At 38.3% G+C, this 10,463-nt stretch overlaps 1 protein-coding gene across 5 annotated transcripts in view; it reads left to right on the top strand.

Moving 5' to 3' along the window:
- The window catches only part of BBOX1 (gamma-butyrobetaine hydroxylase 1), a 480,949-nt gene that overhangs the window by 338,386 nt on the left and 132,100 nt on the right, over positions 1–10,463 (top strand). The gene's annotated exons all lie outside the window — the stretch shown is intronic.

Below are 10,463 nucleotides of genomic sequence, written 5' to 3'. Positions count from 1 at the left end.
CCAAACCTTCTTCGGGTGGGAAGCCAGACCTACTCACATCTTTCCTCCCCACTTCCTCATGATTCTTATTAGACCTTGTTATTCACGCAGTGACAAATTCTTTTTTCAAGTAGTGGTTCTTTTTATTTCTTAGACCATGGACTATTTTGAGAATCGAAAGAAAACTACACACTCTCTTCTCTGCAAAATCTACTTGCAAATGAATCTATACAAGTTAGAATATTAATTATTTTTATATTTGTTGACTACTTAATTTGTGCCAGGCACTGAGCTGGGTTTTGGGTCATTCTGGGATGTTATAAAGCCTTGGGGCTTCATCTGTAAATCAAGAAATTTAAAAAGCCTCTTAGAGTTTTATTTGGAAGAGAGGCATTTATCATTGTTGTTATTATTGTTGTTAAGTATAGCAACAATTAAAAAACAGCTAACTTTTCTGAAACGTCAGTATTATTGGTAAGGCTCTGTGCTAAGAACTTTGTCTGGGTCATTTCTCTTAATTCTAACAACAAACTGCATGAGGAAAGCATTTTATAAAATGAGGTAATACATGTCAAGCACTTAGAATAGTACCTGAGACATGGTGAATCCTCAGTAAATGTTAGTTGCTGTTATTACTGTTTTTATTAAAATCATTATTTTTATTGCTCAGGCCTAGAAAGCCTAGGTACTATTTTCAAGACTAAAACTGTGTGATATCTTATATACCTTACTATGCTGTCAATTTTAACTGATGATTCTCTAATGAGATCTAAGAGCAAATAAAAGAAGAATGTGGAGGATAGGGGATTAAAGGGGCCTCCAGTTATCCACTTTAAATGTCCTCTGCAGTTCAGATCCTTGATAATGTCTGGCAGTCAGAAGCTGGTTGGCTTCCCTGTTTATAGAATTATTCATTAATACTTTCTCTGGGAAATGCATTGTTCAGTACCACTAATTCTTCTCTCAACTGGACCACGTGAAAACATCTATATAACTATTTTGAAGTGTTCTACAGTTATCTATCTGGAGGCCGTTGATGAAAGACACCAGGCTACTTTAGCCTCTGCAACCACCAGCACCAAGCTCCTGGAAGCCGTCAGAAGCTATAAGAAGCCAGCAGGTGTGTTATACGCAGCAGTACCAAGAAGCTGTGTCCAATAGTTCACACACTTTTCATTGCCTTTTAAACTCTCATTTACAACTCTGCTAAGGAAATGGGCTCAAAACTTCCCTGGAGGAGCCTTGAAACTTAGATTATAAACTATTTTAGTGAGTTATAAAAATGTCCATGAAACCCACTAATGATATGAAATCACACTAAGGGGCAGTGTGGTCAAATTTCTGATGCATTTTTCAGAGGAGGATTATTAAATTATTTTTGATATTGAATGTAATATTAAATTCCATGTAAAATTGAGATGTAACATTTTATATGGAATAATAATATTGGATAGAAAATAGAAATGCTAAATATGGTTTATGAATATGTTAATATAAAAGAGAAAATAATTGGAGACGTAAGAAGATTACATAAATAGGATACAAAAAACTACAACAGTAACTAACCAGTATAGAAAATGAGATTCTTTCAATCATCCTAGTAATTGTGGAATTAAAATGTTCCTTAGGAATACTATTTCTAAATTCAGGATCTCGATGGATATGTCATTCATTAAATATTTTAATATGCCACTATATGAGGTACCCAGGATAATAATAGTTTATAAATATGTGAGGAAACTGACATCTAAACAAATAATTCAAGTACAGCAATGTGGAAGATTGGAGTATGTAGAAGGTTCTATGGGAGCTCAGCAAGAATCTAAATTAGAATTGTCTGGAAAATGTAGAGTAGTGTGTCCTAGTCTGATTTGTGCTGCCATAACAGACTGTCTGAGACTGGGTAATTTATAATGAACAGAAATTTATTAGCTAACATTTCTGAAGGCTGGGAAGTCCAAATCAAGGTATCAGCATCTTGTGAGAGCCTTCTTGTTATGTCATAACATGGTGAAAAGAAAGAAGGCTAGAGAGAACAAGAGGGGGCCAAACTCATTCTTTTATACTGTCACCAACCACACCCATGAGCATGGAGCCCTCACGGCCTTATAACCTCATTAAGGTCCTACTTCTTAATGCTTCTACAATGGCAATTAAATTTCAACATGAGTTTTGGAAGTCCCAAACATTCAAACCTTAGCTCAGTGCAAATAAAACAAAGATTTGGCATAAACACACATTCAAGACATGCAGGATTTTTATTCTTGCTGCTAGTATTATTGTTGTTTAGCCTTTTCAATAACAATTTTCTGATTACAAAAGTCATTATCAGCTGGGCGTGGTGGCTAAAGCCTGTAATCCCAGCACTTTGGGAAGCCGAGGTGGGTGGATCACAAGGTCAGGAGTTCGAGACCAGCCTGGCCAAGATGGTGAAACCTCGCTGCTACTAAAAATACAAAAATTAGCCGTGCACAGTGTTAGGCACCTGTAATCTCAGCTACTCGGGAGGTTGAGGCAGGAGAATCACTTGAACCCAGGAGGCAGAGTTTGCAGGGAGCCAAGATCGTGCCTCTGCACTCTAGCCTGGGCGACAGAGCAAAACTCCGTCTCAAAAAAAAAAAAAAAAAAAGTCATTATCCGCCGAATGTGATAATATAGAAAACACAGTAGCACAAGAAAAACAAAACTATTCATATTTTCAAACTCCTTCTGCCATATACTCGCTATTTGCATTTTGGCATACTTCTTTCCATACTTTTTATGCATATCTATGTATATATCTTCTCTTTAGAAAAATTATTATAATAAATACATTGTTTTGTACCAATGTCTATTTCAGGTGTTAAGAATATTTAATTGCATAAATGTTTTTAAAATGCTTAGATCTATCCACAATGTTTCAGGAGGCAGAAGTTCTAGGTTCTAGATCTTGCCTTACAATATATTGGCTGCGTAACTTTGAATGAGTCCCTGAAATGTTCTGAAATTCAGTCACTTTGTTTGCAAGATGAAGATAATTATAGCTACTGTTTATTAAACAGGCACTGCTCAAAGTGTTTTCCACATAATATTTTATATAATCTGGTTAGAATTATATTCCAGGTTGATGTTATATTTTATAAGTTTTTCAGATAAAGAAAATAAGACACAAAGAGCTTAAGTGTTTAAAAGTTCCCTCTTGCAGGCAGTTAAATAACTACGTTTCCTGAACTAGCTAGACAGGAATGGAGTCAATATTCAAACACAATCTGACCACCTTGCTTTCCTGATAGTCCCTGAATGATGTTTTCCCTTTCTGAAGGCAGTAGACTGGACACATAATTTGCTAACTGTCTTCCTATTCTAGGATCTATGACAAATGGCCTCCAAAATGAATATTTCCCTTATATGATTTTCTTAATTGAAAAAATTCAAAACCACATTTTCTTGAAGAAACTTTTTCTTTCTCTGCTTGAATTTATGTTGGGTAAAATATAAATTCCCGATACCTGCATGTGTCACTCACTCCATGATTCTTTGCCTAAGAGCAACCGGCTTCTTTTACATTTTCCAGGCCCTTTCACATGCATTATCACATTGACTATAACAATTTTTTATAGATGCTGAACTGGCATAGACAGTTTATGGTATTCACCATTTGGCAGGCTGCAGTCCAGTATTCACAGCTAGCAAGTTCTTCGGTCATTCTGTTATACTTTATATCTGAATCCCGATATAAAACGATTTCTTAGGCCAGGCACGGTGACTCATGCCTGTAATCCCAGCACTTTGGGAGGCTGAGGTGGGAGGATCACTTGAGGTCAGGAGTTCAAGGCCAGCCTGGCCAACATGGCAAAACCTCGTCTCTACAAAAAATACAAAAATTAGCCGGGTGTGATGGTGCAAGCCTGTAATCCCAGCTACTTGGGAAAGGCTGAGGCATGAGAATCACTTTAATTCAGAAGGCAGAGGTTGCAGTGAGCTGAGATCGTGCCACTGCACTCCAGCCTGGGCAACAGAGTGAGACTGTGTCTTAAAAAATAAATAAATAAATAAATGATTTCTTGTCCATACAGGTCTCCCAAACTAAAAAATATATACTATTAGGAAGTGCTATGTACTATTTTAGATAAGAAGGTTTAAAAAGACCCCTCTGAGTAAGCAGGAGATATCTGAATTGAACCTTAAATCTTACGTAGAAGCCAAGAATGTAAATGTCAGAGGAAAAACTGTTCCTGGTAACAGAACAGCAACTACAAAGTCCTTCAAGCAGACACAACTTTACGTGCATGAGAAAAAAAGAAGAAAAAAAAAACAGCGGAATTATAGCAGAATAAATCAGAGAAAGAATAAAATAATTTGGGTTGAGAGAACAACTGGGGTTTGGTAACAGATGAACTGGATGGCCATAATAAGAAATTTGGATATTATTCTGACTTCAATGGAAAGGCACTGGGGTGTCTCAGCAGAGGAGTAGTATTGCTTGATTTACACAAAAAGACCACTATGGAAGATTAGTCTACAGGGAGGCAAGAATGGAAGCAGGAAGGCCACTTGGCCAGCTAGCTCCTAAGATATGCCAATTGTAGATGATGGTCTAAGGTAGTAGTGGTGAAAATGGCAGAAACTGGTGTTTATCTTACACAGATATGTCCTACTATGGCTTTTTCCCCAAAAAATCTGTGACATTCTTCCCAACCTGCTCCTACATTGATTCAATTTTCCATCTCTAATTCCATTTATCCCCTTTTGGGTTTGATGTTAGCATTGCCTCCCTCTGATTCTTGACCACCTTCCTCTCCTGACTCTCAAAGAAGTGTATGAATGGGATTTAGCTTCTCTTCCCAACTATATCAGGTAATGTATGGATTCCAGATGACCTCTCTGACTCTAAGTCCCAACTCTGCCCACCAGCCCAAGCCCTGTTTACCCTATTTATGGGCTAGAATCCACAGATCTATAAAGGTGAAGAGTCAACCACACGCATACCTCACATATTTTACAATTACATATAAACATTGCATTCGAGTTTAGACATCTTCCCTTTATCAGTGATCTCGTCATCACTGCATCTGTATTTATTCTGCATTTTTCCTCACAAGAGCTGTATCTAAATATAAAAAATATAAGCTATATCTAAATATAAAAATGTTCTCTTGAGGATTTCCAATGTCTTCAGTATTCTACATTGCCTTGAATTTAGTAAGGTCATGCAACATTCTGTTTTGACTCTAGTAAGCATTTACTTCGATGACTTGTATATTTTACCATTTTCCCCTTTTGCTTTTCCATGAAATACAGAAGATATTTTGTATGTCAACAGCTTGCTGTTTACTGAAAGGACCCTGACAGCTATGATTAATAAGGTAAAGTCTCCATGCTCCAGGGTTGGCAGTAATGGCTTGCATTTTCCAGTTGTGAAAACTTTCCTCCTGCAGGCAGTTAAAGAAATGTGTTTCCTGAATGTCTTCTCTCACTTTGATCTTTACCCAACTCTCATCCCAAGACCAAGCAAACGGGTATGCTCCACTCAACTTTCAAAATGTAAGCTTTGCTGGCAGTTCCATGAGTTGACCATTAACAATTTCCACCAGATGCTACTATAGATTAAATTATAAAGAGTGGAAAATCTAGCTAGTGAGTTTGCATTGCTCTGAGTTATATTTTTGCCTACCCTTCAAACATCCATTTTCTCCTGCCCCAGTTCCCTTCTCTCCTGTTCTCTCCTCCTTTTTTCTCTTTCCCTCTTTGCCTCCAGACAGTATAGATTTCACTGTTAGAAGCTAAAGAAGTAAAGGCAGAAACTGATTCACATTGTGCCTTTGCAACATATTAGCTGGGGAATCTGGGCAAATTGTACAACCTCTTAGAAGCTCAATTTCCTCCATATACAGTGGGGAATATGACACATGCTTTGCAGGGTTCTTGTAAGGATTTGGTAAGCCAATGTATGGAAGGGGCTTAACATAAGACTGAGAAATAATGTCACTATTCTCACACAATCTGGCAACATATAGTTCATTGAGGATCCTCTTTTAAGAGAGAATACCTTATATGTTCTTTGGTTGAAAAAGTTGTGTTTCAAATACACCTTTGGGATTCTATGTATTTTCTATGAGCCAGTCTTGACCTCCTCTTCCTGGCAGGCTCCTCAGAAGCCAAATATGTGTTTGTTCCCATTCATATAAGAAAGGTTCCTATATGTGTGTCTGCACCACAAACACCTCTTCCCCATTTGGGCCAAGAAAATGAATGCTGCAGCAGGAGATAACAGAAAATTCTCTTACCCTTTATTTCCAAATGTTAACAGGACCTTTACTTTATGCCTTGTGCATGGGGGGTGATGCACACGAAAGTAACTTGGGAATTTCAGGATATAGACAGCAACAGTGAGAGAACTCTCAAAACTTGGCAATAGGCCACCAAGTTAGAGAAAAATAACAGTATTAATTTCTAGTATTTATTGAGCCATTAACTATATATTAAATACTGGGTAGCCTGGAAAATTCCAGTTTTTAGGCCTACAAGACTGAAGGCTACACCCCAAGTGATCTCAGTATGGAAAACCTTAGGGTGACAGCACACACTTCCTTCTACAACCCCAGACTCTAACTGTATGATTTGGTATCTCTAACTGTCAGGTCAGGAGCTTAGCAGAGCTGGTAGACTGGACTGATTCAAGCCCTGTTTCAGGTCTGGTGTACACGAGCTTCACTGAGAGTACCTGCGTACATTTGCATGAAACTTTGATGACTTGCTGAAGTGAGAAGGCAATTTGGCAATTCTCCAGCCTGCCTGCTTCTCCCCATGCAACCTCTACCTGGGCTGAAAAGAGGCCTTGGTTCAATTGAACAAGTACTCAAGATAGGATTTGGTGGCCCCTCTCACACATCCCTAGAAGCAGCTTGAATTTGCACCCTTTTCCATACAAGAGGAGACAATTAACCCAGTGAACATTAATACATGTATATATTTAGCTATAAATATAAAGAATAAATATGCATATTTCTTTTCTAAATTAAAGGCATTTGGGTCACTTGAAGAAAAAACAGAAAAAGAAAAATCGTTAACTGGCTGAAACAAAAACTCATTCAGGCTTAGAAATTGGCAAAGGCAATAATGATAAATACTCATCCCATAATCATATTTTTATAGGCCCTCTTATTTCCAAGAGTTTCACCATAAAAAGGATCACAGTGAAATATCTGGACTGACAGTTCACAATAATGGTATGATATCAAAGGATGTCAGGTTTTACAGGGCTTTCCCATTTCCTCTGTAAAATTCTTACCATTACCAAAAGATGCAACTACCACTTTTGCCTTTAAATCATTATTTTTTTTAAAAAAAACTACCTTCCAAAGGGCTATTTTTTCATTCCTCTGTTCATTCACCACCTATTTATTGAGCACCTACTAAGTACAGTTGCTGCTGCACATAGAGGATAAAAATAGTAATAACAACAAAACAGACGGTATTACCTACTATATCTATTATTATGTAACACCATTCTGAGCATGTAACATATATTTAACACAGGTAATCCTTGCAACAACCCTTTAGGAAGGTTGCTTATAAACTGTTCTACTTCCTATAGAATGTCACCTGATGCCTGTGCCAGACATCCTCTGTCACTCTCCTTGATCTCCAGCCCTGCCACAAGTCCCTTCTCTGGCTGACAGTCTCTCTTGAGCTGGCTCACCCTTCTTTATAGTTGAACCATAATTCTGGAAGGACCAAAGCATCTTCAGACTGGGAGTTGGGAATATGTAAAACGAGTTCTTTCTCAGTGATCCCAGATGCTAAAGAAAACAAACTTTGGATTAAACTGAGAAAGAAATAAGAGTAAATTATTAGTAAGAGAAGACCTTGACTTCAGGCTCAAGTTTGCCAGGATTGAGCCAGCAAGCCATAGAACAAAACTCAAGATTTCAACATTATGCTAACCTCTGTCAGATTAAAATAGTAAAAAACCATACTTGTAATTATATCCGTAGATATAGTTTTAATCTTGAGAACTACATAGTCTAAGAACATTAGAGTGAGAAATAACCTTAACAAATGGAGAAGCCTAAACAGGTGAAGAAACTGATTCCAGGTCCTATAGACTCCTGGTATTAAGGTCAAGAAGTCACAGAATCACAAAGCCAGCTCATCTTATTTACCTCGTCACCAGCTGCCTGAATCCTTATAATAGAACAGCCTTGACAAGTGATTATACAGGTTGTGCTTCAATTCTTCAAATTATGGGCACTCCTTTCTCTCTGGCTGGGGTCAGGTTGGGGGTAGGGAGGTGGGTACATTCATTTGTGGTAGAGTTCTAACTCATAAATTTTTTTTACATTTTGAACTAAAACCCTTTTACATTTTGAACTAAAATCTTTCTCCATGTATCTTCCACCATTCAAAAACCCACAGCCCCCAATTATTTATCCCTTTTCCACATCAAATTAATCAAATATCTAGTGGCACCTTTTGCCAATCTCAACATCCCCAGTTCCTGCTACCCTTCCTTATGTAACATAAACAACAACCCAGATCTCCCAGCTCTGGTTTATTGCTAGGAAGAAAAGGTGTATAGTAGTTAAAAGCATGGGCTTTGCAGAAAGACAAATCCCTAGGTTGAATTTAATTTCTACATTCATATTAATATCCAAGGACAATTTATTTAATTTATATATCTTGATATATATAAAGGTATATCTTTATAAATATATCTATATAAAGATATAATATATCTTTATACAATATATCTTGGTGTAAGGAATATGGCTGTGCTTTGGTCAGGGATAGGCCGAAGTAGGATGTTTACATCCTGCATGACTCAGTGAGTTCAGAGTGCAGGCGTTTAACTCCACTTGTTATCACAGCCATGTAGCCATAACATGGGAAGGCCACCCCTTGGCCTTAAGCAACTGTTGTCCGTAAAATGTATAATTGCCCTGTGGACACTGTGTAGGTGCACTGGTGCCCAGAGAAACAGAGTCAGAGCTGTCCATCTTTGCAGATGGACAGGAGGGAGCCAGGCTTGCCCATGCCCAAAGACAGAAAGGTTTAAGCTGCTGACCCTGAAGCAAAGGGAGAGCCAACCATGCAGCTGCAGGCATGGGGGCTGCAGGAGTCACAGAGCCGGAGCAGACAGCCGAGATAAAGACAGAGCTAGTGTAAGAAAGCTGTTGATGAGAGCTGCTGCTGAATAAAATCATCTTTCACATGCCTGCGGCCCCCTGAGTGTTCCTTCTGCTCATCCAACCACTCCCTTTGGATCTCATTATGACATTTGATGTAGTAGTGAACCTGACACTTGGGTTTCTTTAATTTAAATCAGTAATGATAATATCCACTTTGACGGGTTCTTGGGATGAGTAAATGAAATAACATATGTAAAATGCCTAGCACCTTACCTAGCATTTTGTAGAAGTTCAACATATATATTTGAATGGATAAATAAATGAAACCCTAGTCGGATGCTTTGTTTAAACTTGGCACTCGTGAGTTTTGTAGAATGAAAAGCAAACCTGGAGAAGACCTTGTGTAGGGGAAAGGGGCAGAGGGAGAATGAAGGAGAAACAGCCTTAATGAGAACCCAAAGCTGCCATGGCTGACGAACTTTATATGTAAGGAAACCTCAGCCCTTTCTGTAACAAGTTTGCCAACCATCTGACAGCAGCATGCTTCACACTCACCTGTGCTCACGAAGGGGAGAGGAGGGAAGACTCTTAAGTTCAAGTCCTTTTCAACTAACTCTGAGTTTTCTCATAAAAGTCTGACCACTTATGAATTTGAGTCCCCAAAACTAAGTTATTTGGGGAATGGGATAAATGGTACTTTACATCTTTTTTTTTTCTTCTTCTTAAAAAATAGCTGAACAGACTTTCCTAACTCTTTCCCAAAAGCTTCATGTTCAGGCTGAGCTCAGCCCTGGAAGGTCTCACACTCAAGAGGAAGGCCTGAGAAAGTCATTAAATGCAAGTGAAAGCCCTGGAATGGAAATACACAGGGAAGATGGAAATTCAATTGTTTTCCTCTCAGGTGATCCATCTTTCAATAACAGGAAGATGAAACCAAAGCAAACCGTCTCAAGGATAACATCTCCTAAACCATTATAAACTTAAAACATAGCTTAAAGCAGGGGCTTTGGGGCACAGCTTGTCATATCTTGAATCATGGTTCCCCTCATTATATGGGCTGTGTGTGGCAAATAACTGAAACTCCCTGGGCCTCAGTTTCCTCCTCTGTAAAATGGAGATAATGTGCCGTATTTCATAGGACTTTAAAGAGGAACAAATGAGAGAGTCTAGCTTGTATATGGTCTGGCACGTATGTTAAACTATTTCACTAGATGTAAAGTAATGTATATATAGCAAACAATCTTTGTCCTATTAACATGAAGGGATCAAATAATTAAAATGAGTCCACACTTTTTCCCCTCCCTGTTGCCTGTTTGGCCTCTCCTTCTCTTCCCATCTCCCTCCTGGCTCTTGGTAGAAAGGAAAGAAACTGGA

The sequence above is a fragment of the Hylobates moloch genome, unplaced genomic scaffold (assembly GCF_009828535.3).
Source record: "Hylobates moloch isolate HMO894 unplaced genomic scaffold, HMol_V3 SCAFFOLD_11, whole genome shotgun sequence".
NCBI classification, from domain to species: Eukaryota; Metazoa; Chordata; class Mammalia; order Primates; family Hylobatidae; genus Hylobates; species Hylobates moloch.
The sequence above is the reverse complement of the archived record's forward strand: the minus strand, read 5'-3'. Positions and strand labels throughout refer to the sequence as shown.